We start from the raw sequence: 22,697 nt of genomic DNA on the forward strand, positions 1-22,697 counted from the left end.
GTATGAACTTGCTGCCATAGTTGAGATAAGGACCTTGGATATGGGATGATGTTCTGTTCCTCTGACAAGATGACCATCTGGGCTGTGCCCCAGAGCTTAACTTCAAAGGGCACTGTCCTGTTACAGGCATATGTATCTAACACCTAGGCCTGCCCCTTCTTTTGTCCATTTAGTTAGCCAGGCACCAATACCAGTGGGAGAAGAGCTGCCCCTAAAACCATTTTGAGCGACCATAGAGGAGCTGTGGTTCATTTCCCTGTCTACATGCTATTGTGGCAACAGGAGCTCTGCACAAGGGAAGAAAGGTTCTGGCATTTTGGTTTTAGTTAGAGAGCGGCAATATGGGATTGTTGGTAATAGGGCACTCAGGGACTACTGCAAAAGAGGGTAGAGTTATCTCTGGGAACTTTTTCCCTATGGGTTAGGGAGGAACCAGGAGTCACCTGCACACAGAGGCTAGGGCCAGGACTACAAGGATTAGTTGCCTGACCTCCTGTTAATCTACAGGGACCCAGAAATTGCAAGAAGCCCACTTTCCTGGAAGTTCCATCTGACCAGTTTCTTCTGGGCCTGCCCTGGAACCAGCTCGTACCTTCTATTGGAGTGAGTCTGACACCACAAGTAATGGTCCTGAGGTCGGGTAACCTTTAGCTGTGTCGGAGTGCATGCCTCCTGCCAAATCCTAAAAGCTGAGACTTTGAAACTACTGCCAAATTTCTGTCTGGAGAACCGTTGTGGGACTGGGTCCAAGATGCAAGCCGATCCACCAATGGTGCATTGCCATTGGGCCTGACTTTTCTGCAGTTACCACTATGTTCTGTGTAGCAACAAATCCGATTCAGCAGGCCAGACCCCAACTGATATCCGATAACATTGAACTCTCTTCGGCTACAGCCTGCCACCTTGCTGTGCTGAGGAAATCTGACTTCTAAAAAGAATTTAACTCTGAAGGTAAAAATCTTCAGTGGCATCGACACTGAGCAGCAAACTCTGGACCTTTCCGGCTTGTAACTTTCCTGCCTCCATTGAAGGATGCACAGAGACCTTATCCTTAGTCAATCCGTCATCCATGAACCTGTCTTCGGATCCACCCGGCTACCTTGCCGCGCCGAGGACTCTAACTTCTTGAACATTTTCTAAGTTGAAAGGTAACTTTCTGACTGGGACAAATCCAACTCTTGTATCCAACCTGTACTCCATTGTAATCAGCCTGAAACCTTACCCTATCCCTGTCCAGCGCAACCAGTTGCCCGTGGTTGGTGATTTGCACTTTTTTGCACTATTTTCATTTAAAACTTTAAAAATACATATCTCCGGTTGCCCTCATTGGATTTCTGTCATTTTGGTCTCTATCTTCTCATTAAATATTCTCTATATTTATAAATTGCAGAGGCATTTTTATTGTGCTCTCTATTTGAGATTTGTAACGGGTTTTTGGTATTCCTAAATGCTTTACTCATTTTCTTAAGTTAAGCCTGTCTGCTCTGTGCCCAAGCTACAGGTTAAAATTACTGAAACCTTTACTGGACCTAACAAGAATGGTGACATTATTGCTCGTGGTAGACTGCCATCGACCCCAACTAATAATCCACTTGCTCACAGTGAGGAATTGAGATGGGTGACAGCGGGCGCTAAGATTCACAGATGCAGTGGGTGTGGAGAATTGACCGCACTCCCAGTGTCTCGTGGCACCCACCCCTTCCACACGTTGTGCTGGAAATGCAAGCAGTGGTGGGTGGAGCAGGAATAACTTCAAGGCGGCAGAAGCGCACTGGCCTGCAGGCGAGGCATTGAGAGGAAGCCCCCTGTCTCTTTTCCCAGTGGTGGCAGGCTGCCTGGGGGATTGAATGTGGTACTGTTTTTTTCAGGCCTGTCAGAAGTTTTTGTGGGCTCCGGGTCACAAACATTAGTGGCCCAATACTTTTTTTGCTGGTAGCATGAGCACTCTGCTCAAAATAAAAACAAATGCTGGAGCAAAGTTCATTGGTAAAGCAAGTAAGTCTTGCCTTTTCACCCTGTTGGCTTTGCTGCTGTTTTTTTGCAGTTGTTGGACAGCATCAGCAAAAAGAAATGCTATTTTGTCAATGGTATGCAGTATCAACAAAAAATAAAAAATATTGAAAAGTACAATGTCATGTGAGAATATATGTCATGTATGTCATGATGCTGTAGCGGCCCAGCGTGATGACGTACGCGTGTGCATGATGTGGCACCACGCATGCGCGCTCATATGCCATGATGAGCTACCACTTTGCTTTTTTAAATTTACCATCCCAGGATGCCGCAGCCTTTTGAGCGTATATGAATGAATACATGTGCGAAAACAGAGCAGCCGGACAGAAAATGGCAGCTCCTGGGCTCTTGTAAAAAATGAAAAAATATATTTTTGAATCAAGACAGATGGGGGGGAGCAAACGGAGGAGTGATTTAGGGGAGTGGGAGGAGGGGACGTCAGTGTTGGGGAAAAAGTGAAGTGGGAGGGTGGGCAACTGAGGAGCTTGAAGGGGGATGGGAGGCAAGAAAAAATGAAAGCAAAAAAAGCCAGGGTCGGGGAAAGAATGGATAAATTGGGGTGGCGGGAGGAGGGAGCATAAAGGAAAGAGTGTGTGGGAAACAGGTATTTGAGGGGGAAACATATGCACTCTTGTGGAGTGCTGAAAGAGAACGGAAAAGTTACTTCCTTGAATGTGAACAGTGAAAGGATAAAAGTATTCAAATCAAAGGGATCGTAAGGAAGCTAGGCTGCAGGGGAGGACAAACAAAAAACAGAAACCCATCAAATAAGTATTAAGTAGATGAGAGTTACAAAGCAAACTGATAAAGCCACGGGCTGGCACAAACCCCACTCTAGGTTTTGGGACAATAGGTCTTTCAATAGCAGAAAGCAGAAACCTATCTGTAGGCGAGACCTTATGAAACATGCCCTCATACCTTGGCGGATTTCAATAGTCTAATAATTGAGTGCAAATCTTCTTTTAATAATTCAGAGCTGACATTGGCCACGAGGAAGAACCGAAATACAGAAATGAGGAAGCAACCCTGTCAGGAAAATGAGAAAAAAAGGCTAAACTCGCGCCTAGCAGCTCGTGCTCTTTTGAAAACTCTGGGGCCTTATTTATGAAGGCTGTGCGCCGCCAGTGCGTCACTTTTAACATGGGAAAGAGTGACGCACCGGTGGCGCAAGGCCTTCATAAATAAGCCCCCCTCTTCTTTTTTAGCTCCAGCATCTAATGATCTGTTGCCGAGAAGAGACCTGGCTATTACCCATCGCTGTGAGATGTACAACAGTTTATTAATAAGCAACATGTTTATAACGGCAATAAAACAGGCTGAGCGGCAGAAGTGATACTGCGAGATAACGCCACACCTGGGGCGCCCGCGGCACTCAGCCTTGTCTGGTGTTTGCACTTCTCAGGTGTGATGTTATCTTAGCAAAACAATATACTTCGTGTCTTGTTCTTTCAATTGATTTGGGGTTTTGGTTAGATTTCAGACCATACAGCAAATATTTTGTGCCTCTAAATTAATTTACTCAGTGTATGTATGTTCATGTATTTTGTATATTTTACAAAACATTACATGAAAAACAGCAGCCAATGAAAGTCAACAAAGAAACACTTGGGGTCTCACTATGAATGATGCATTAATCCTTTTGGTTAAGGAAGCTGACCATACTGAGGGCAGGGTACCTCTGGGCAAAGGGAAGAAATATAAGGGGATTACCAAGGGGATGCTGACAGTCCCCTTAAGAAACTACCATTTAATTGGTCCTTCCAGGGCCCATTTCATTGGCAGGTCCAGGGATCTCTGAGTGAAACAAAACAGATGTGCAGTGTTCCAACAAATGTCACAATTTTTATGTGGCTCGTACCAGCCAGTACCACCAAAAATTAAAATGGACCTCATAATGAAAATTAAAGAAAGAAAAAAGAATCGGATGAGGCTGGATCAGAGGACGCTTTCGAAGGACTGGCCAGTGCAAAATGTTACCTGGGATTGGTTTTGTCTATTTTTGTGCTGCATTAGTATTAACATTTGACGAGGCTAAGGCGAGCCAGCATATCCGCGCAGCTAAGACTGCGGGGAGGAGGCTTTTTTATTCTTTACAGACTGCTTTTCAATTTTTAAAAAACAAAAGGTTTTTTTTAGTGGTGCAATTTATTATTTGTCTGCTGAAGTGTTTTATTAACTGGAACTCTACAAGTTCCAAATGTGGTTGGAGCAGATCCGTGTCATATTTAAGGCCATGGAAACTTGCCACCCTTGACCTGCACTCAATTTGTAGTTTTTCTCTTAGTATTGCCGTCTTCACCAAGTTTTCATCAATTGGCTGGTGTAAAATCCTGTAAAAAATATACTCCTAGGGAGAAAAAATACACAAAAAGCTACGTTAGACTTCTATACCTTGTTCAACACGCGAGCATCACTGGTTGTAGAACTTGCACTGCGGCCTAACATCACCTCCACTTCAGAACGCATACAAAAGCTATGGGTGTGCAAAGTTTTTTATTACACAAGTGAAGTTTAGCATAGTTACTGATTTCCAGCCTTAACTTCAATAGGACAAGTGAATGATCCAGTGTGACTTGAATTTAATCCTGGTATACACTAGAAATCAATGGAAGATTTTCAGGGCTGGCTTGCTCTAGCCAAACTCATGTGAGCTCAGGACCATCTTGGCAGCTTGGATTTAGAGCTTCTGTAATTCATCAGTTAAGGTCTTTGGAAAACCAGTGTAAATCATGTTACAAATATCTATCCATCCCAAAAGGAAACCTCCTGTGTGTTCAATTTTGCGTGAGATTTGCAGGATGAGGGGAAATATGCTTCCATGTTGTTCCCCTTGAACCCAGGCTTGATTTGTTGTGATACAATGATCTCCAGAATTTTCGGCTCCTGAGTTGTCGGGGTGGAGGGCCTGAAATGGTAGGCCATTGAAGCGGCAGCCATGTGGTCTCTCTAACATCTAAGTTTAGTATATCCTTTCTCAATCTGTCTGAGGCACCCACCGTACTTACTGAGTACGGCTCTGAAGGAATCAACTGTCTCATTTTAGGATACAGCTCTCAGTTTCTGACTTAATAGATTCAACAAGCAAAATTTAAAAATGACTAAGAACAACGTTTTTGAACTCTTAAGGTTAAGATGAAGTTTTTCTTTTCTAGATATATTTTTTACCCAAAAAATAATATCCTCCTCCAAGCCTCCTAGCCTCCAAGCGAGCCTGCCGGAAACTAGAGAAGAAATTGCACAGCAAACAAACTCTGGACAGCCACGCAGCCCACAAGGATGCCACCCGCAATCACCATCACCTCATCAGGACTGCCAAGAGGAACTCCTTCAAAGACCGCCATCCCGCCGCCGCAAGCCCTGTGCGACTCCCTCGCCACTTTCTTCCACCGCAAGATAGCAGACATCCACAACAGCTTCAATACCCAGACAGCCCCTACAGACAGCAACACAACAGACTCTCCGCACACCATCGACCACGACCCCATGCTAGCCTGGACCAGCGTGAGCATCGATGACACCATCAAGACCATAAGCACAATCCACTCCGGCTCCCCGTCAGACCCATTCCCGCACCACATCTTCAACAAAGCCAGCAGCTCCATCGCACCCCACCTGCGCAACTTCATCAATCTCTCCCTCGAGACCGCGACCTTCCCAGAGAGCTGGAAACACGCCGAGATCAACGCCTTACTCAAAAATCCCAAGGCAGACCCTAAAGACCTCAAGAACTTACGGCCCATCTCGCTGCTCCCGTTCCCAGCCAAGGTAATCGAGAAGATCGTCAACAGACAGCTAACCCGATACCTCGAAGAAAACAGAATCCTGGACCCCTCCCAGTCAGGGTTCCGCAGCAACCACAGCACCGAGACTGCCCTCATCGCCGCCACCAACGACATCAGGACGCTGCTGGACAACGGTGAGACCGCGGCCCTCATCCTCCTGGACCTCTAAGCCGCCTTCGACACTGTCTGCCACCGCACACTACGCGCACGCCTCCGCGCCATAGGGATCCGAGACAAAGCCCTGGAATGGACCACCTCCTTTCTCTCCGGCAGAACCCAGAGCATCCGCCTCCCCCCATTCTGATCCGAAGCCTCCGAGATCATCTGTGGCGTACCCCAGGGTTCCTCCCTCAGCCCGACACTGTTCAACATTTACATGACCCCGCTCGCACATGTCGCCCGGCAGCATGACCTCAACATAATCTCCTATGCCGACGACACTCAACTGATCCTCTCCCTCACCAAGGACCCCATCACTGCCAAAGCCAACCTCCACAAAGGAATGAAGGCCGTCGTCCGACTGGATGAAGACCAGCCGACTGAAGCTGAACACGGACAAAACAGAGGTCCTTATCCTCGGCTCCAACCATCAGCCTGGGACGACTCCTGGTGGCCGACGGCACTGGGGGCAGCCCCGACACCCACCGACCACGCAGGCAACCTGGGAATCATCTTCGACTCAAAGCTCTCCATGACCAAGCAAGTCAACCCCGTCTCCTCCTCCTGCTTCAACACCCTCCTCATGCCCCGCAAGATCTACAGGTGGATCCCGACAGATACAAGAAGAACAGTCACCCAGGCCCTCGTCAGCAGCAGACTCGACTACAGAAATGCCCTCTATGCGGGAGCCCCGACCAAGCTCATCAAACAACTGCAACGTATCCAAAACGCCTCAGCACGACTGATCCTCGACGTGCCACGGCAACATCACCCTCCACCTGAGAAACATGCACTGGCTGCCCGTCAACAAGAGGATATCCTTCAAGCTCCTCATCCACGCACACAAGGCACTCCACAAGACCGGCCTAGCCTACCTCAACAAACTGCTTTCCTTCTACATCCCCAACTGCCAGCACCGCTCCGGCGACCTCGCACTCGCCACCGTCCCGCGCATCCGTAGAACAACCATCGGCATGAGGTCCTTCTCCCACCTCACCGCCAAGACCTGGAACACCCTCCCACTGAGCCTACGACAGACCCAAGACCTGCTGACCTTCAGGAGGCTACTCAAGACCTGGCTGTTGGATCAGTAGCGCCCTCCCCCCAGCACCTTGAGACCCTCACGGGTATGCAGTGCGCTCTACAAATGTTTGATTGATTGAATGATAGTAGAAAGAAGCTCCTAAGGAAGCTTACAAGTACCTGGTCCTTCAAGAAACATGTTGAAATGTCATTGCTGAGTTCCAAGCAGGAAATTAAAAAAGGAATGAAGATGGTCTGTAATTGTATTGTACTGTATTGTAATTGCATGTGTATAGCGCTTACTACCCCTGACGAGGCGTCAAAGCACTTTTTCAGCGAGTAGCACGCTACTTCGGGACCCATAGAGGATTAGTTGAGTATTCCATGTCTTTCATGCAGAATCTGAAAGACATTTAATTAAAGGTGACATGCTAATAATAATATCTTTAAAATAAGACTCTCGTCTCCAGAATGATACCCGTGAAGCATCTTATTGTGACTGATCAGACGTGCGGTAGTATAGGAGTATCTCTTTCACAAAATGCTATATACGGGCATTCTTCGAATGAACATTATTTTTTTGGGGTGTCGGCATGGTAGAGAATTCTTGATTATCATTAAAATCAAGAGTATTATCACAGAAAGCCAGTGTAAATCGGCCACATGTCTCGTTTCCACTGAGAGACACTAGGCGGTTGGCTCGCCCCCCACCTCCAATTAATTTTTGATGACTCTGCAAGACATTATCTTTTCATCAGTTCTCTTTAGCTATACTCACCGGTGGAGATAGTTATTAATCTTATATTGTGCTGTTCAAGGCTACACTAAGTACATTCTGGAGTGTGATAAATGATTAACACAAGCCATGCAGCAACTCTGGGTAAAAAGGCTATTCCAGCCTGGAGTGCATGCATGTTGGGTACAAATGCTGGTACACAGAATCAGGTGTTGTCTCAAGCCATGGACGAGATGAAACGCACATCGTGCCAGGGGCATCCACCGGTTCTTGTAGGAATCATTTCTTAGTATATCACTGGGGCAGTGTAGAGGGTCGTAGTTTAGTGTTCGGAAGTGCAGTGAGAGGTCAGTGAGATATGCAGTATGGGAGACAGGTACATATCTGAGGGTTAAAAAGAGAAAAGTCTTTCTTTCAATCAAGCAAAGAGAACAGAAAAGAGTAAGGGCCTGATTTGGAGTTTGGTGAAGGGGGTACTCCATCATTGCTGATATATAGTTCCCTCTCCCAAATACCCTTGGTCCACCCGCCTGATCTACGGGTTGGTGGGCCTTAAATATGTCAGTGACAGAGCCTACTTCGGTTCCTTCGCTGACATACTCCCCTGACAGTCTGACGGAGCATGGGCCTTCGGAGTTTTGGCCATTGAACCACTCTCCAAATTAGGAGCGGTGGGTCACGTGATCATTTTTACTCTCCTTTACCGCTGTGGCAGAAAGGGACAGCGAAAACATTTGAATTACTCCCTTACCATGGGAGGGAACTCCTACGGTGAGTGGATCATTGATTTTTGTTTTCTAAATAGCAAAATCCTGCTTTAGGAGTTTGTTTAAAAATAAAAAAAACAACTTAAAAGTTTGACAGCGCCGGTTATTTTTGACAGAGTAGTCTTGTCAAACTTTTAAAACATTGACAGGAACCGTCATGATGGCAGTTTCTGCCAATGTTAAGAGATGCCTGCTGGGCTGGAAGACATCTCTATATGTGGTGGATGGCTAATCTGTCAAGGTGACAGAGAATTTTACTTTGTTGCCCTGGCAGCGTAAAGCCCGTCCTCTGCGATGCAAATCAGATCCTTAGTGAGGTAAGTAGGCGAGCACAGAAATTAGATAATTAGAAAGTACAAACTTAGCTTGAAAGCAACAGAACACTGAACAAAATGAGACATTCAAAGTGAGAATAGATTATGGGTCGTCATCTTTGCAAATGTTTTAAAACATAGTTTTAGGGAGTAAAATTATTGAAATAGGAGAGGATGTGGCATAACAGCCAGAGCTGTCGACTTTGGATTTGGGGAACAGAGTTCGCGCCTCGGCGTGAGCTCAACATCCTGTGATTCTGGGCAAAATCACTTAATGTCCCTGTGCCTACCAAAAATGAATGTGTCCTTGTGTAATGTAACTGGTGCTGATGTAAACCGCTCCAATACCTTCGGATTGAGTTCCCGCTATATAAAAACTGAAAAAAAGGCAATAACCTTGGTTAGCTCACAAGCCCTTCAACAGCCATCCAACATCTGGCGACGTAGTTACTCATGGAAAGATGCTTCTACTGGATGTTCCAGTGCTGATGGGACTGTATTGAGGGAATGTCTATGAGTGAGGCTACATCTAGAAAATACACCAGCTGCGCTGCAACACTCATGTAACCACTGGAATACTGTAAGTTATGGACTGCCCTGAGCTGCATTTACCATGATGTTCTGGGGAGGACTGGGAGAGAGTGAGACCTGTTACACATGTGCGACTCCACCCCTAAGCAGTCTAAAGAATGTTTACAAATCCATCAAATTAGAGGAAAAAATTCAGTCCAAGTTGTCCTGATGACAGACTGGCCTAATTGAGGAGGCGTAACGCTGTCCTTCTAAGCTCCTTCGACTCAGTCAGACCTAAATTCATGCTGAGGAGAAGAAGCAGGAGTGAGTGCATACACAAAGTGTAGCCCTTCTATGCTCAAGAGTACACTGCAGCTGGCCAGCAAAAGGTTACCAAATGAATCTGGAACTCATCTAGAGCTCAGCAGGCCAGACACCTAGCCGCTCTACCTCTGCCGTCCATGCTGTGGACAGGCCGCTTGGTTAGGAGTTGGCTGCTCTTTCAGGGTCCTCTTTACTTTTTTCTAGTTTGTGGCTACAGTGCTTTGCATGGCGCTTGTGAAAAATAAAAAAAAGTATTGGATAGCCCACTGTAAGTAAGATGGACCTTCCAATACCATAGCCATCGCAGTCCTGTTGTGACTAGCCCCCCAGAAGGTGGTTGGCGACAGCAGATTGCTTGTGCTAGTAATCACAGATTTAGTCAGCCAGGGAGTCCCACGGCAAACCATATTAGAGTGGGCTCCATTAACAAAAGCAAGCCACAAATGTAAGTATTTCTACAAACCCACTTCCAATGAACACCCTGCACCTTTGTAAAAGAAAGAGAGTGTACAGGTGTCTAGGTCTGAGTTCAGGAGAAAGGAGAATGCAACTTTCAGATAATGACATGCATGTAAACGCTTTCGACTGAAAAAGCTGAACCTCATCTCTCATCTTGGGCACCAAAATGTGAAAGAGATGCTCTGAACATCATGCACAGACACTTCCTCTAGGTATGGTTAGCATGAGCAAGAAAAATGTCTGCAACAATTACAATGCTAAGGCAATAACTTTTATTTCTCACTAACAACAAGATGCCCCAGTCTTGAGTTTTATTTACCACCCTAGTGTGTTACGTTCTTTTAGTCTTCATTCCCTAGCACAGGAACAATATGGATTTAACTAACGGGTGAAGTGAGGAGTGGCGGATGAGGCAGAAGTTTGAGATCTTGTGAGCCAAGGAAGAAATTGTGTTGACTCGCAGAATCCCTGCTCTAGGTGGGGATATATGTGGGTTTTCCTTAATGCCCGCAGCCTGCAGCAAAACACACAAGATGATGGACGGAATGTTGCATATTGGCAAAACATTCACCCCCAGTCACAGATCTGGGTTTAATCCATAGGTATTTTGCTCACCACGCGACCCCAGTTCAGACATGGCCACATGCAAATCAGTCTTGACCCTGTGCCTCATGGGAACAGTCCAGCCCGAACTGCCAAGCCATGTCTTCCCTGGACCGGAATCAAGCATCCTAGGACCTGTTTCGGGGTTTCACCCCTCTTCAGCCAGGATAGCTTGACGCCAGTGGCGTAGTGAGCACGGGACCCACGTCTGGGCATACCCTTCCCACATAGGGCGAAAAGCAAAACACACAAGATGATGGACGGAATGTTGCACATTGGCAAAACATTCACCCCCAGTCACAGATCTGGGTTTAATCCATCGTTATTTTGCTCACCACGCGACCCCAGTTCAGACATGGCCACATGCAAATCAGTCTTGACCCTGTGCCTCATGGGAACACTCCAGCCCGAACTGCCAAGCCATGTCTTCCCTGGACCGGAATCAAGCATTTTAGGACCGGTTTCGGGGTTTCACCCCTCTTCAGCCAGGATAGCTTGACTCCAGTGGCGTAGTGAGCACGGGACCCACGTCTGGGCATACCCTTCCCACATAGGGCGAACAGCAAAACACACAAGATGATGGACGGAATGTTGCACATTGGCAAAACATTCACCCCAGTCACAGATCTGGGTTAAATCCATCGTTAATTTGCTCACCACGCGACCCCAGTTCAGACATGGCCACATGCAAATCAGTCTTGACCCTGTGCCTCATGGGAACAGTCCAGCCCGAACTGCCAAGCCATGTCTTCCCTGGACCGGAATCAAGCATCCTAGGACCGGTTTCGGGGTTTCACCCCTCTTCAGCCAGGATAGCTTGACTCCAGTGGCGTAGTGAGCACGGGACCCACGTCTGGGCATACCCTTCCCACATAGGGCGAACAGCAAAACACACAAGATGATGGATGGAATGTTGCACATTGGCAAAACATTCACCCCCATTCACAGATCTGGGTTTAATCCTGCAGGCACCAGGGTATCAGGTGAATCAGCACAGTGACTTGTGAAAAGCCGGAGTCTGAGCAATGTAAACTTTCTGCCAGCGGGGATCTGGGAGAAAAAATGCTCTGGGCAAGTTATCAACACATTTCCTCTTCCCAGATCTGCAAGGACCTCCATCCGCCAGTGCTTAATTTGTGCCGGTGTTCGCTGGTGCTCGGCACTTGTACCTTTTTCAAAACACCCGCACATATTTAGCCACTACATGGTGGCACTGTGTGTCTATTTTGTTTTAGCACAATTTCTCATTGGCAATTTATTGTATTTTTTTAAAACTGGCAGATAGTTACTGCTGTCACTGGCATTTGGCATTACTAGCAGGAGCTGGGGCGATGCCAGCTGCACTGGACTCCCAAGAAGTATTTTGGGCCCTGGCACTTCAATTTTTACAAATTAAGAACTCTGGCATCAGCATTAATATCCTACATGAGAATGCAACTGCAGCAGACGATCATAAGACCACAGGCTGAGCCCAAGTGATGGAGCAGCAGAGCTAGAGAAGTGAGTCTGAGAGGGGCGTATCATAAGAAGCTCTTGGCCCAGTTGAACAATAGAAATCTGTAGGCTAGAAATTAATGCACAGAAAATTTAATTGATAGCAATTAAATAAATGTCAGTATCACCAATGCTTAGAATAAAAATCAGCAATCTGAACACAATTTGTAAATAGTGTTATTATTAATATTAATCGCAGTATTAATGCCAATCAGCTTTATTCTGCCACATGCATTCAACTATTCTCTCATGCTCATATTTCATTTTTCTGTGCGAGGTTACTTGGCCCAATGTGCACTTTTAGTTGAAAGAGGGCAAATGATGTGTGGTTTCAGGTGTATCCATGAGAAATTAGCCTACTTTCATTTTGCCTGTGTGCAGATTCAGCATATAAAGTGTGTTGTAATGTTATTTCATTCAATCTTCCTGTGTTTGACATGTATGTGTTCTAGAACTGTTCAGATGCTCTGACTCATTGGTGGCACCTGAGTGTGAGATTGCTGGAGAACTTAGCGGTACAAAAGGGGGTGGTGATGGACGGAGCATCAGAACCAATCAAACACTCACACCCAGTCAACAGATCAGTGTTTGATCCATCACCGTTCTTTAGCCCACTCTGCCACCCCAGTTCAGACATGGCCATATGCAAATCAGTCTGACCCTGTGCCTCATGGGAACAGTCCAGCCGGAACTGCCAAGCCATGCCTTCCCTGGACCGGAAACAAGCTTCCTAGGACCGGTTTCTGGCATTGCTGGAGAACTTAGCCAGAGGCGGTTGGGTGGCTGAGCTGTTCTACCTGTATAACTTGCAAATAAACTTCTATCTTGAATCATCACTTCCTGCATCCTCTTCATTCAAGATTTCACCTTTTAACAAAGTGCTTACTTTGCACACAAATAATTAACATATTTATCAAATGTACAAAAAGCGTATTACTTTTTTAAAAGTCTAATTGTTTGCTTTCAGTAGATGACTTTTGCAACCAGATGTTGTTGTGTTTTTTTTTTTTTTTAAATCAACAAACATCACTTGGTTTAAGGAAAACAAAAGATTATGGTATTGTGGAAACACAAATAATAGGCAGGAGGCTCGCTAGCCAATAATATGGTACAGAATAGGGATTAAGCTGTGGATCTTCACAGCCCTCCAGTGTTGAGTTTTGGTGGAGCGGGAGGTATGACATCGCCACGCTCCGACACCACAAAGACTCGCTGTCACCTACCTGCCAGATTACGAATGTTTCTCATGTCTGGCGGGCTTTTCTTTGGTGGTCCAGCAGCTGTGCCTCTAAACCTAGGCACCGCAAGGGGAATGCCAAAGCAAGCACATGCACGTCAGTGGAGAGGTGTGGCTCACTGGTTAGAGGCGGCAGACCCGTAAGCAGAGGACGGCCCGGGACCAGGGTTCGATTCCTGACGCGGCAGGGTCGTGGACCAGGGTCAGCGGGCTCGATAATTCTCGCCTCGGTGCCTACTCCAGTCAGGGACCACACTCGGCAACTCTGGGCATTAGCTTGCCTCATCTTCACAATGGCCCCCCCAGACCGCCGGGGATGCTTGGTCGCACCTTAGAGATACCCATTAGGGACCATCTCTCAGGGTGAGCCAGGACGGGTTCCCCAGCGGTCGAAGCGCGGAGATACTCCTCCGGGAGTCGATTCTAGCGCTATATAAACCCACAATTAAATTAAATTAATATGGTCTGTAAAGTTCATGCCGTGCAGATACTGGGGTGCATGCGCATAGGGGGCACACCATGTGCCCCCGTGCATGCACCCCATGGCCCAGAAGCAACAGGGGGCCCTGTAGAGCCCCCTTTGTTTCCTCTCCGCCACGGTTTTCATGGACGAGGAACCGCCACGAAAACTGTGGCGAAGAAGAAACTCTTAATATGCTTATTGTGGCCTCAAGACCACCGCCAGGGATCTCTGATCCCTGACGGCTTTGGTGGTGCAATGGTGGTCCTACCACCCAACTCGTAATGGGACGGTCGGACTGCCAGTGTGGCGATGGCTGGACTGCCACAGTCGGGCCCCCGTAATCAGCCCCTTAATGTTATCCCAATTCACAGAGCTAATAGCTCATCTGAGTGATTTGCAGGTCCTCAAATAGCAGCATTTTCAAGGGTAAAATTAGGACAGGAGTAAATCCATTTTCATTGCCCTCACACACCCCGAAGGATGTCATGCTTCATCATCGGGCTTTTTTGCTCCTCGTCGGGCCGGCGCTGCAATGCCCGACGGTCCCCCGAAGGGTCTCTTTCGCGGAGATCTTTTAAAGTGAAAAGCCGATAGGTGAATGCGAGTGTGTGGGGTAAAGAGGGGGATCCAAAAAAACTGATGGTTACGTGCGGGCAAAGGTATGTGGATAAAATTACCTAGGGGTGTCCAGATAAGGTTAGTTAATGTTGTGGGACCCCTGGCAGGATAAAAGACCCGGAGGTCAGTAAGTTACTAATGGGCGCAATGTGCCCGTGTAACTCAAAATAAGGTCGACATGTTTCATGCCTCCTTAGCCTAAGAAGATCGATGGCGTTTCTTCAGGACCTAGCTTTTGTGGATAGTTGTGCACGGTGTTGGTGGGGGTTCCGGGATTAGGTAAGGTAACCCGCGTGAATGTGAAGGTGTGCTTGGGTGGAGACCGCGAGGTTCAGTGGCCTAATGAGCGGTATATGTCTAAGTGTTGTTCATTAGAAAGACCCAAGGCTTGTGATACCTGGTAAGGATACATAAGAAGGGGAGTGGGAAGGGGGGAGGGGGAGGAGGGGAAGGAGACAAAAAGATTGAACACAAGACAAACATTCCAAACGTAAACAACAACAAGGATGTGAGCAAGTGTCGACGTTCTGGTACCGTTCCCCACTGGGGCACCACGCACGCTACACCGAAGCGTGGTTCTGTCCACTTTAGCATCTCGGCTATTACCACCACAGGATCGGTCCCCTGCTACGGTTACTGACCACATTACTAACCACAAAGGTCGACTACCATGGCCGGGGACACTTTGTGACCACAATAAATACCCAAGTTCTATACTTGAAAAAGCACACGTTTTGCTTGCCTCATTTCAATTCTCTTTGGGAATCATGCAATATTTTTCTGTGTATAACAAATTGTGTAATAGATCCAAATCTAATATTTTCCCATTGCATGTTGAGCAAAATACATAATAATGAAGAACTGTTCCTCTTTACTCTTGCAGAGTCCCCTTAGCCACCCTAATTTGTTGACCCGGGTTGACATATTTATAATATTGACATGCATGGTTTCAAGTAAGCAATTCCATCAGCATGTTTACCTTAAATAAATCCTTATTTGCACCACGTGTTTTCTATATAGAGCCTGACAATGGAGGGATCCCGCCTGCTCTTGAATAACTGGAACAAGGAACTCAAATGTCAGATAGAAAGAAGCTGCACCCTCTACGTCACACCGGGCAGTGTTGGTCATGTACATTCCTTTGTTCAAACTGCTTAGGTCTGGATTGGCATAGTTTAAGAGTTGAGGTTAGGGAGTGGCAATTTATAAATGATTCACTCACATTCTGTGGGTTGGCTGTCATCACGCCTCACTCTTCAATCCAATGAAGCATTGGTTTTACCAGTCACACGCTTTTGGGGAAATGGAAAAAGCTATTATCCTACTTTAAGGGCATATTACACAGTGTGTAGTGTCCCAGTGCATCAACCTACCTGTATTTTACAAATATCATAAAGAAGCGCCAATACCGGCTAGAAGATAAGATAACAGGCTGCACCTGCAATCACCCACATTCCCAACAACTTGCACTATTGCATCAGTTTCTGAAACTTCTAGGGAGTTTGTGGGTGGCACTGACTAGCTATCAAGGACCGACCAGTGCACCATTAAGGTGACACAAGATATCTGCTTTAGGGTACCAACATAAGGGGGCACTAGAGACCAACAAAAGGCTTCTATTATGACGCTGTTGCTTGTGGAGAGTGGTGAAAGTTGGAAACATAACTTTTTATTTTGCATACGGTTCCAAAATACATCTCACCTTATCTAGTTTGCAGCACTGTTCACTAATTATTTGAGGTGGGTGAGCCACAAATTAATAGGGAGAGCCGAGCCATAGTCAAGCCAATGGTCTGGCTTGGCTCTAAGAGTCCATGCATGAGCTGAGCCATGAAGACATTTGGCATGTAAATCACGCAACAAACATCATGTATACACAGGATAAGACTCATGGGAGTGTGACTCGTTAATCCATTAGATTATATTCTAAATGGAGTAACATTTTGGTATTTGACCCACATGGAAGACGAGGAGAACTTTCTGTACCTATTGATATAAGACTCATGTGAAAGTATAGAGGGATTTCCCTTTTTTAACTTCTGGGACTAGCATGTTAAAACTAATCAAGGCCAGTTAGACATTGGATGCGTAAATGAGATGAGAGGCGCATATGGAAAGGAGCGCTACTGGGGGAACGACTGTCACTAACGGACAAAAGCCTTACACACGAGTACAGATGGCTTTTATCTTTTTATGAATAGAAAGTGTGGTATAACGCTGACGTGACTTGAGAATCACAATCCTTTAGGAAACTCCTTACAAAACCTGATGCTAGTACAAGAGAAATGTGACGTGTAAACAATCATCTAATATTACCTATCATTCGGCAAAGAAAACTAGTGTCACCTTATGATATCTTTGAATAATCAATGCATCCAATACATGCTTATCAATCTGTCGCTCCTTGGGGAACCAATTTTTAGGAATGTGTACTTATGTAATTGTAATAGCCCTGAAGAAGCAGCATAGTTTACCGCGAAACACGTGTCAGCTGAATGATGTCAAACTTGTGAAAGATAATAGGAACTGAGGCCAGATTTTGAAAATACTTTTTGGGGGGGAATAATATGTTTAAAATTGAATGGTTCTTTGAATGACATCACAACGATATGTTGAATTTATAGAGTTTAACAGTCTGAATAGAAGATGAAAATTATACAGCTGTATTTTGGACTAATTCAAGCACCCGACAAATATTATCATTATAGTTTGCAGCACTGATCACCAATTATTTGAGGTGGGTGAGCCAACAAATTAATAAGGACAGCCGAACCATAGCCGAGCCAATGGTCTGGCTTGGCTCTAAGACCCCATGCATGATCTGAGTCATTAAATTGTTTGGCCTGTAAATCATGCAGCAAACATCATGTATACATAGAATAAAACTCATGAGAGTGTGACAAGTTAATCTATTAGATTATATCAGTGCATTCGTTGGCAATTATTAGAAGTGAGCTTGCAAAGATGATTTCAGGAACAACCCCCTTCTGCCCTGATCACGTTGCCATTAGGAAACTATTGGAGGCAAGCCAAGTGTTGTGTGCCCCCTATAATTGAGCTAGGGGGTTATTTTAAATGGTGCAACGTTTTATTCTATCAACCCACATACAAGACAATATTTTGTATAGCGCCCACCCGGATCACTGACAGAATATCGGAAACAAAAACATTGTGTGGAGAGAATATTGTGTGAAAAATATTGAGGGCCAAGAGACTGAGAAGGTAAGTGCAAATAGGTAACTATTGATATACTATTCTTAACTCCATATCTACGTACCTTGAAGATATGAGTATCGTCAAGGTACATATATGTAGAGTTATATATAGTAAAACTTAGCTTACCTATAGAGACTTACATTTATGATATTTCTGTCCTCGATACTCTCGACACAATATTTTGTCCACACAACATTTTCTCTCTAACATTTTGTACCACACACCCTGAACTGATGTATTTCAGGTAAATAGCCAGGTTTGCACAATTTAATCAAGCGAAGAAGCCAGGATTTATCACATTTGTCCTGTTTCCGAATTGTGTAATTTAACTTCTAGATGGGTATCCATTTCCAGTTTCACTTCAAAGGTAAGTGCTTTGTGTTGAATTATTTGAGGATCTAAACCAGTACACTCTCTCAAATGTACTCTATTACATGTTAAATCAAGTCATTGTAATTTTATTTATATAACGCTTACTAGCCCTGACATAGCATTGAAAGCAGCCTTTCTGGATAGAATGACAAAGTTAAGGGAAGGTCAGTTACTTCTAATGACATCACCAGCTTCTCCTGACATAAGAAGGAGCAGACTTTAGGATAGGCTCAACACTTCAGCAAAGCCAATTACACGTTTTGGAAAGCAGAGGACGTTGGAGATGCAACACGATGACACTGTAAGGACATGGCACCAACATATTCTTTAGTTTTCTTCTTTACGTAGTGCAGTCCAGTGGGAGTGAGATGTGATCCCAGAGTCTAGTTCCCAATGCCATCTAATCTCTGACTCCATATGTATCCAGACTGAGTACTCAAACAGTGGCAGTGAAGTGGATGAAACTGTGTTCTTCGCTGGTCTGGTCCGGCTGGTTCCTTCTCTGGTCGTTATCCTGGAGTCCGTGTGCATCTAACAAAAAAGAGAAAGATTATGATCAGTGGTATTTTGATAAAAGGTGTAAGAATAACCATCTTAACTCCCCTGTATTCTCCTTACCAAAGACTTCCCTCTTTCTTTTGACCTTTGGGTGACCTATGGGTGAGTAGTATGTACATGTGATGAACCTCATGAAAACACAAACAAGACCCTCACTAAATAATTCTGATCAAATGAAGTGACATGCGTAACCACCTAAGAGAATCCTCTTGTTACCAATTAAAATGACATAGGGTGGACCAATACCATGCCACTACATCCAGGGAAATATCACGTCATTGCCTTATTTCTACCAGATAGCAATTAATACTGGAATTTATATTAGAATTCCAATATGTCCACACAAGAATTTAGGACCACAGTCTTGGCAAAAAAGAACACACAATGAAGCACTTTCATATTGCTCACATAGAGTCTTTTTCCCTTTATAGGAACTTCAGAAAGTCCGGAAGTGATGATTCTCAAGCACAGTCATCCGTCATGGTAAGATGTTCTCCACATAAAATGTTCTGGATGCACCGTACCTAGGTATTGTAACAGTTCCTCTGTTGGTAAAGTGTCTTTTACTTTGCTTTTACAGGTCCCTGAGTTCCTTCTTCAGAGCTGTAGAGCAGATGGAAGATATGAGCCAACTCCAGGGCTCCCTGAGAGACAGGAGACAAGGCTGAAAACAAGGACTCCAAACAAATACCAAACTTCCAGGCCAGCTTGACAGCGAACAAAAAGAGCTCAAAAGATTAACATATCACCAGAAAGCCTTAAACTTGGTAAGTAACACAGGTAAGTATTGGAATAACAGGGGAGACCCTTACCTCTGGCAATGGCTTTTATCTCAGCTGTGCCCATACACCAAAACCGTGATGTCCGCGGTCCTCCATGGTGGGTGTGGCCAGCCGACACGCAGGACAATGTCAAAATTAACTAGACCGCGTCCTGCATGAGAACTTCTTTCCAGGTCAGGGCTGCGTCGGTGTGCTCACAGAAGAGCCACGACATTTGTGACAGATACCTCTTCTCATCGATAAAAGTGAAGATCCAATGGCCGAACTCCAACTATGAAACCTTTTTGCATTTCTATTTACCCCCAGCGGGTGGGAGCCATGTACATATGGGCTCCACTGCTCATCACTGTTGTCTCAATAGCCTTGCCTGGCAGCACTTCTGAACCAGGAGGGACGGGGGAGAGAAGCGGAGGATTGCACAATGAGAGAAATGCAGCTGTGGAAGTCAGAAGCCACACAAAGCTCTGCCTTCTTAGGGCTTGAGAGTCCAGGAGGACCTCAAGCTGAGCCTGAGCCAGGCCTCTGGCTCGAGTCTTCAGTGGCTTGCCCACTTCTAACAATAATCTGCACTAAAACAGCAAGTAGTTTTAGAAGACACAAAGACTAGCCAGGGTGAAGCTTTTTTAATTGAGAGACTCAATGAGATGCCCTTGCATGCCGAGTTACACTAAATAAAGGTAGAGAAAGATGTCTCTGTGGAGCAGTATCAAATGCGTTATAAAGGGCAAAGAAAATCAACATTCCCTGACAGGGACTTCCTAATATTTACCCAAAACGGCATATAAGTCACAGGTTCTGCTACAGGAAGGTGCAAAATTAGGAGTGTAAAGTGCACAGTGCACGTGATTCACAAATAGGTGAATCATTTGCTACTTTTGGATAGTCAAGTCGTGTGTATTTCCTTGCTGCGCATGCTTCATAGCATATGCTTGACTATTGCCCCGATGATTACCTGCACCAAAGTAGGAGCTTGGTTTTGAAAAAAAAACAAATAAACAATGACTTCCAGATCACTGGAGTTTTCTCTCATGGGGTGGTGGTCATTTTTCATTTTTCACTGTACCTCACCACCAGTGATTCACCGGGAGGTGACAGAAAGTAAAAAACAAAAGCCTTCATGAAATAGGGCAGACAGTAGGATGGCTAACTTCCAATAGCACCTACTCTGTCGGGCAGTCAGAGGAAATTTCTCGTCAGCAGAGTAAATTTGCTCTGTTGGCGTAAAACTTACAGTCACTTGCGACTCAAGATGAGGTGGGCAGATCTTGTGTTTGGCAGATAGGGTTCTCAGTCGCCATTGCAACTGGAGCACCTGTCGGGCAACTCCAAATCAGTCCCAGAGGCCCACCTAAAGCCAATTAGTACTGACCATAGTCCTTATGAGAACCGTCTATCCCAAACCTTGGTCACCTCACACATTCACCATGAGAGCTCACTGCTTTTTTAGTTGGGAAATTTGAGATTAACACCCTCCGAATCCCACTGACTAAGCTATGCCCTGGGCTTTTGATGCTGTATCCCATGATCTGCTATTTCCGTCTTGCCAGTTCCAGCATCCAGTACCAAACTTTGGCTTGGTTCTCTTCACTCCTCTCCTTTGGTACTCAAGCAGTTTGCCTTACCGCTTTACAGTCAAACTAAAACTCTGACACCACCGACAGACAGTAAAACTCTTGTCTGTGGAGGTCGGCACGGCTCCTTGTTAGCCCTGCCTTGTTAAATATATATTTTCTCCTCTTGCTCAATTGATCAGTTCTTTAGGGTTCAGGTTTGCTTTCTATGCTGATGACACCAGGATTTTGTTAAGACTTGATGGCAATCCTCAATAAGGGCAATCTAATCTCCAAGCTTGTTTATTTGGTGTTGCATCCTGGATGAAATCCAATTAGTTAAAACACAGCTCATACAATAATGAAGTGATTGTGGGCAGCTCCCCTTCTCGCTAGCCCACAGCATGGGGGGCATCTATTCTTGGGTCGACCCATGCTTCTTCAAACACACTTCTTATTTTGGGGGTCACTTTTGACTCAGCCTTTTCCTGTGTTTTGCAGAGCTCCAAAGAATCCAAGAACTGCTTCTATTACCTCAAACTTCAAACAAGATTATCTTCGGACTTGAATTTAGGAAAACTGCGGTAGAATTGAACATACATTTTCGCCTGGACTATGATACTCTCTCTAATGCAGTCTTCCTATCTCTGCCTGAAATTCCAAATGGTGCACAATGAATCGGTTTGTCTCATTTACAACCATCCCCATCATGCTTCCTCTTTTTTATCTTCTTGCCAAAATCCACAGGCTTCCTTTTGCTCAGCCTCCTCTGTTCAAAGAGCTATGCCTTTGTCAGCGCGCCTGCTTCTCTACTGGACCTCTCTAGCATCAAAAGAGGATCAAACAACTTTCTCCATCCCTTCACTGTGACTCCCTCAATCCTGTTATTGTTCCTAATATTTGCCGTTCCTCAAAGGAAGATTGCTCCTTCTCCCACGTCACTCCAAAACACTGGAATCCCCTTCTGCTGCTCTCTCTGTCAACACATTTTTTTAAATTGTTTTTCATCTGTCTCTTAAAACAATTTGTTTTCTATTGCCTCTCATTCTCTCTTTTCCTTTTTCCTGTAAAGTTAGCACCAGAACACCCTACGGCCGGTCAGCACACTTAACAAACCCCATAATCAATTAATCAATTGACCAACCAATCAACCAATAAATCAGCAACATCTTTAAGATGAGCTTCATCCTACAAGAGACCACCAGCACCGGCAATACTCCAAATCAGGCAGAAAAACTATCTGTCTCAGGTTGACAGAGCTCCACAGTAGCCAGAATATCACCATCTAGAGAAAGCAAGCACAAATGCCTTCTCCATCTTTGCTCCCAGAATCTGGACCAACATTCATTCAACATCAGAACTGCTCTGATCCATCCACAATTCAGAAAGGAGCTAAAGACTCACCACTTCAAAGGACACGGCTTGATAGGATTCACCCCCACGAACATCCTGCTTCATTGTAAATGATTCAGAATCATAATTAAGCCCCCTAGTTTTCTGTGTTTACTGATTTTTACAAGCAGAAAACCTCGTGTTTCCTGTCTGTATTTTTTTATTTTAAAGGGGAAAAATACAGCAAATGGTACTTCTTGTGAGCGACTCTCCATGCTGTCCTTAATGAATTTCAAGCCAACAGTTGAGCAGATAGACATCATGAGGAATTAAAAGACAGGATGAGATGTCCTTAAATACAGACATATGTAAACAAATATTT

At 45.2% G+C, this 22,697-nt stretch overlaps 1 long non-coding RNA gene across 1 annotated transcript in view; it reads right to left on the minus strand.

The window, feature by feature from the left end:
* Nucleotides 1-18,163: 18,163 nt before the first annotated feature.
* LOC146816573 (uncharacterized) overlaps nt 18,164-22,697 on the minus strand; it is a 91,609-nt gene continuing 87,075 nt past the window's right edge. Inside the window, exon 2 of the long non-coding RNA XR_014962919.1 lies at nt 18,164-18,624. This is a non-coding gene — a long non-coding RNA (uncharacterized LOC146816573). The remainder of the gene's footprint in view (nt 18,625-22,697) is intronic.

Source organism: Triturus cristatus, chromosome 6 (genome assembly GCF_964204655.1).
Source record: "Triturus cristatus chromosome 6, aTriCri1.1, whole genome shotgun sequence".
Taxonomy (NCBI): domain Eukaryota; kingdom Metazoa; phylum Chordata; class Amphibia; order Caudata; family Salamandridae; genus Triturus; species Triturus cristatus.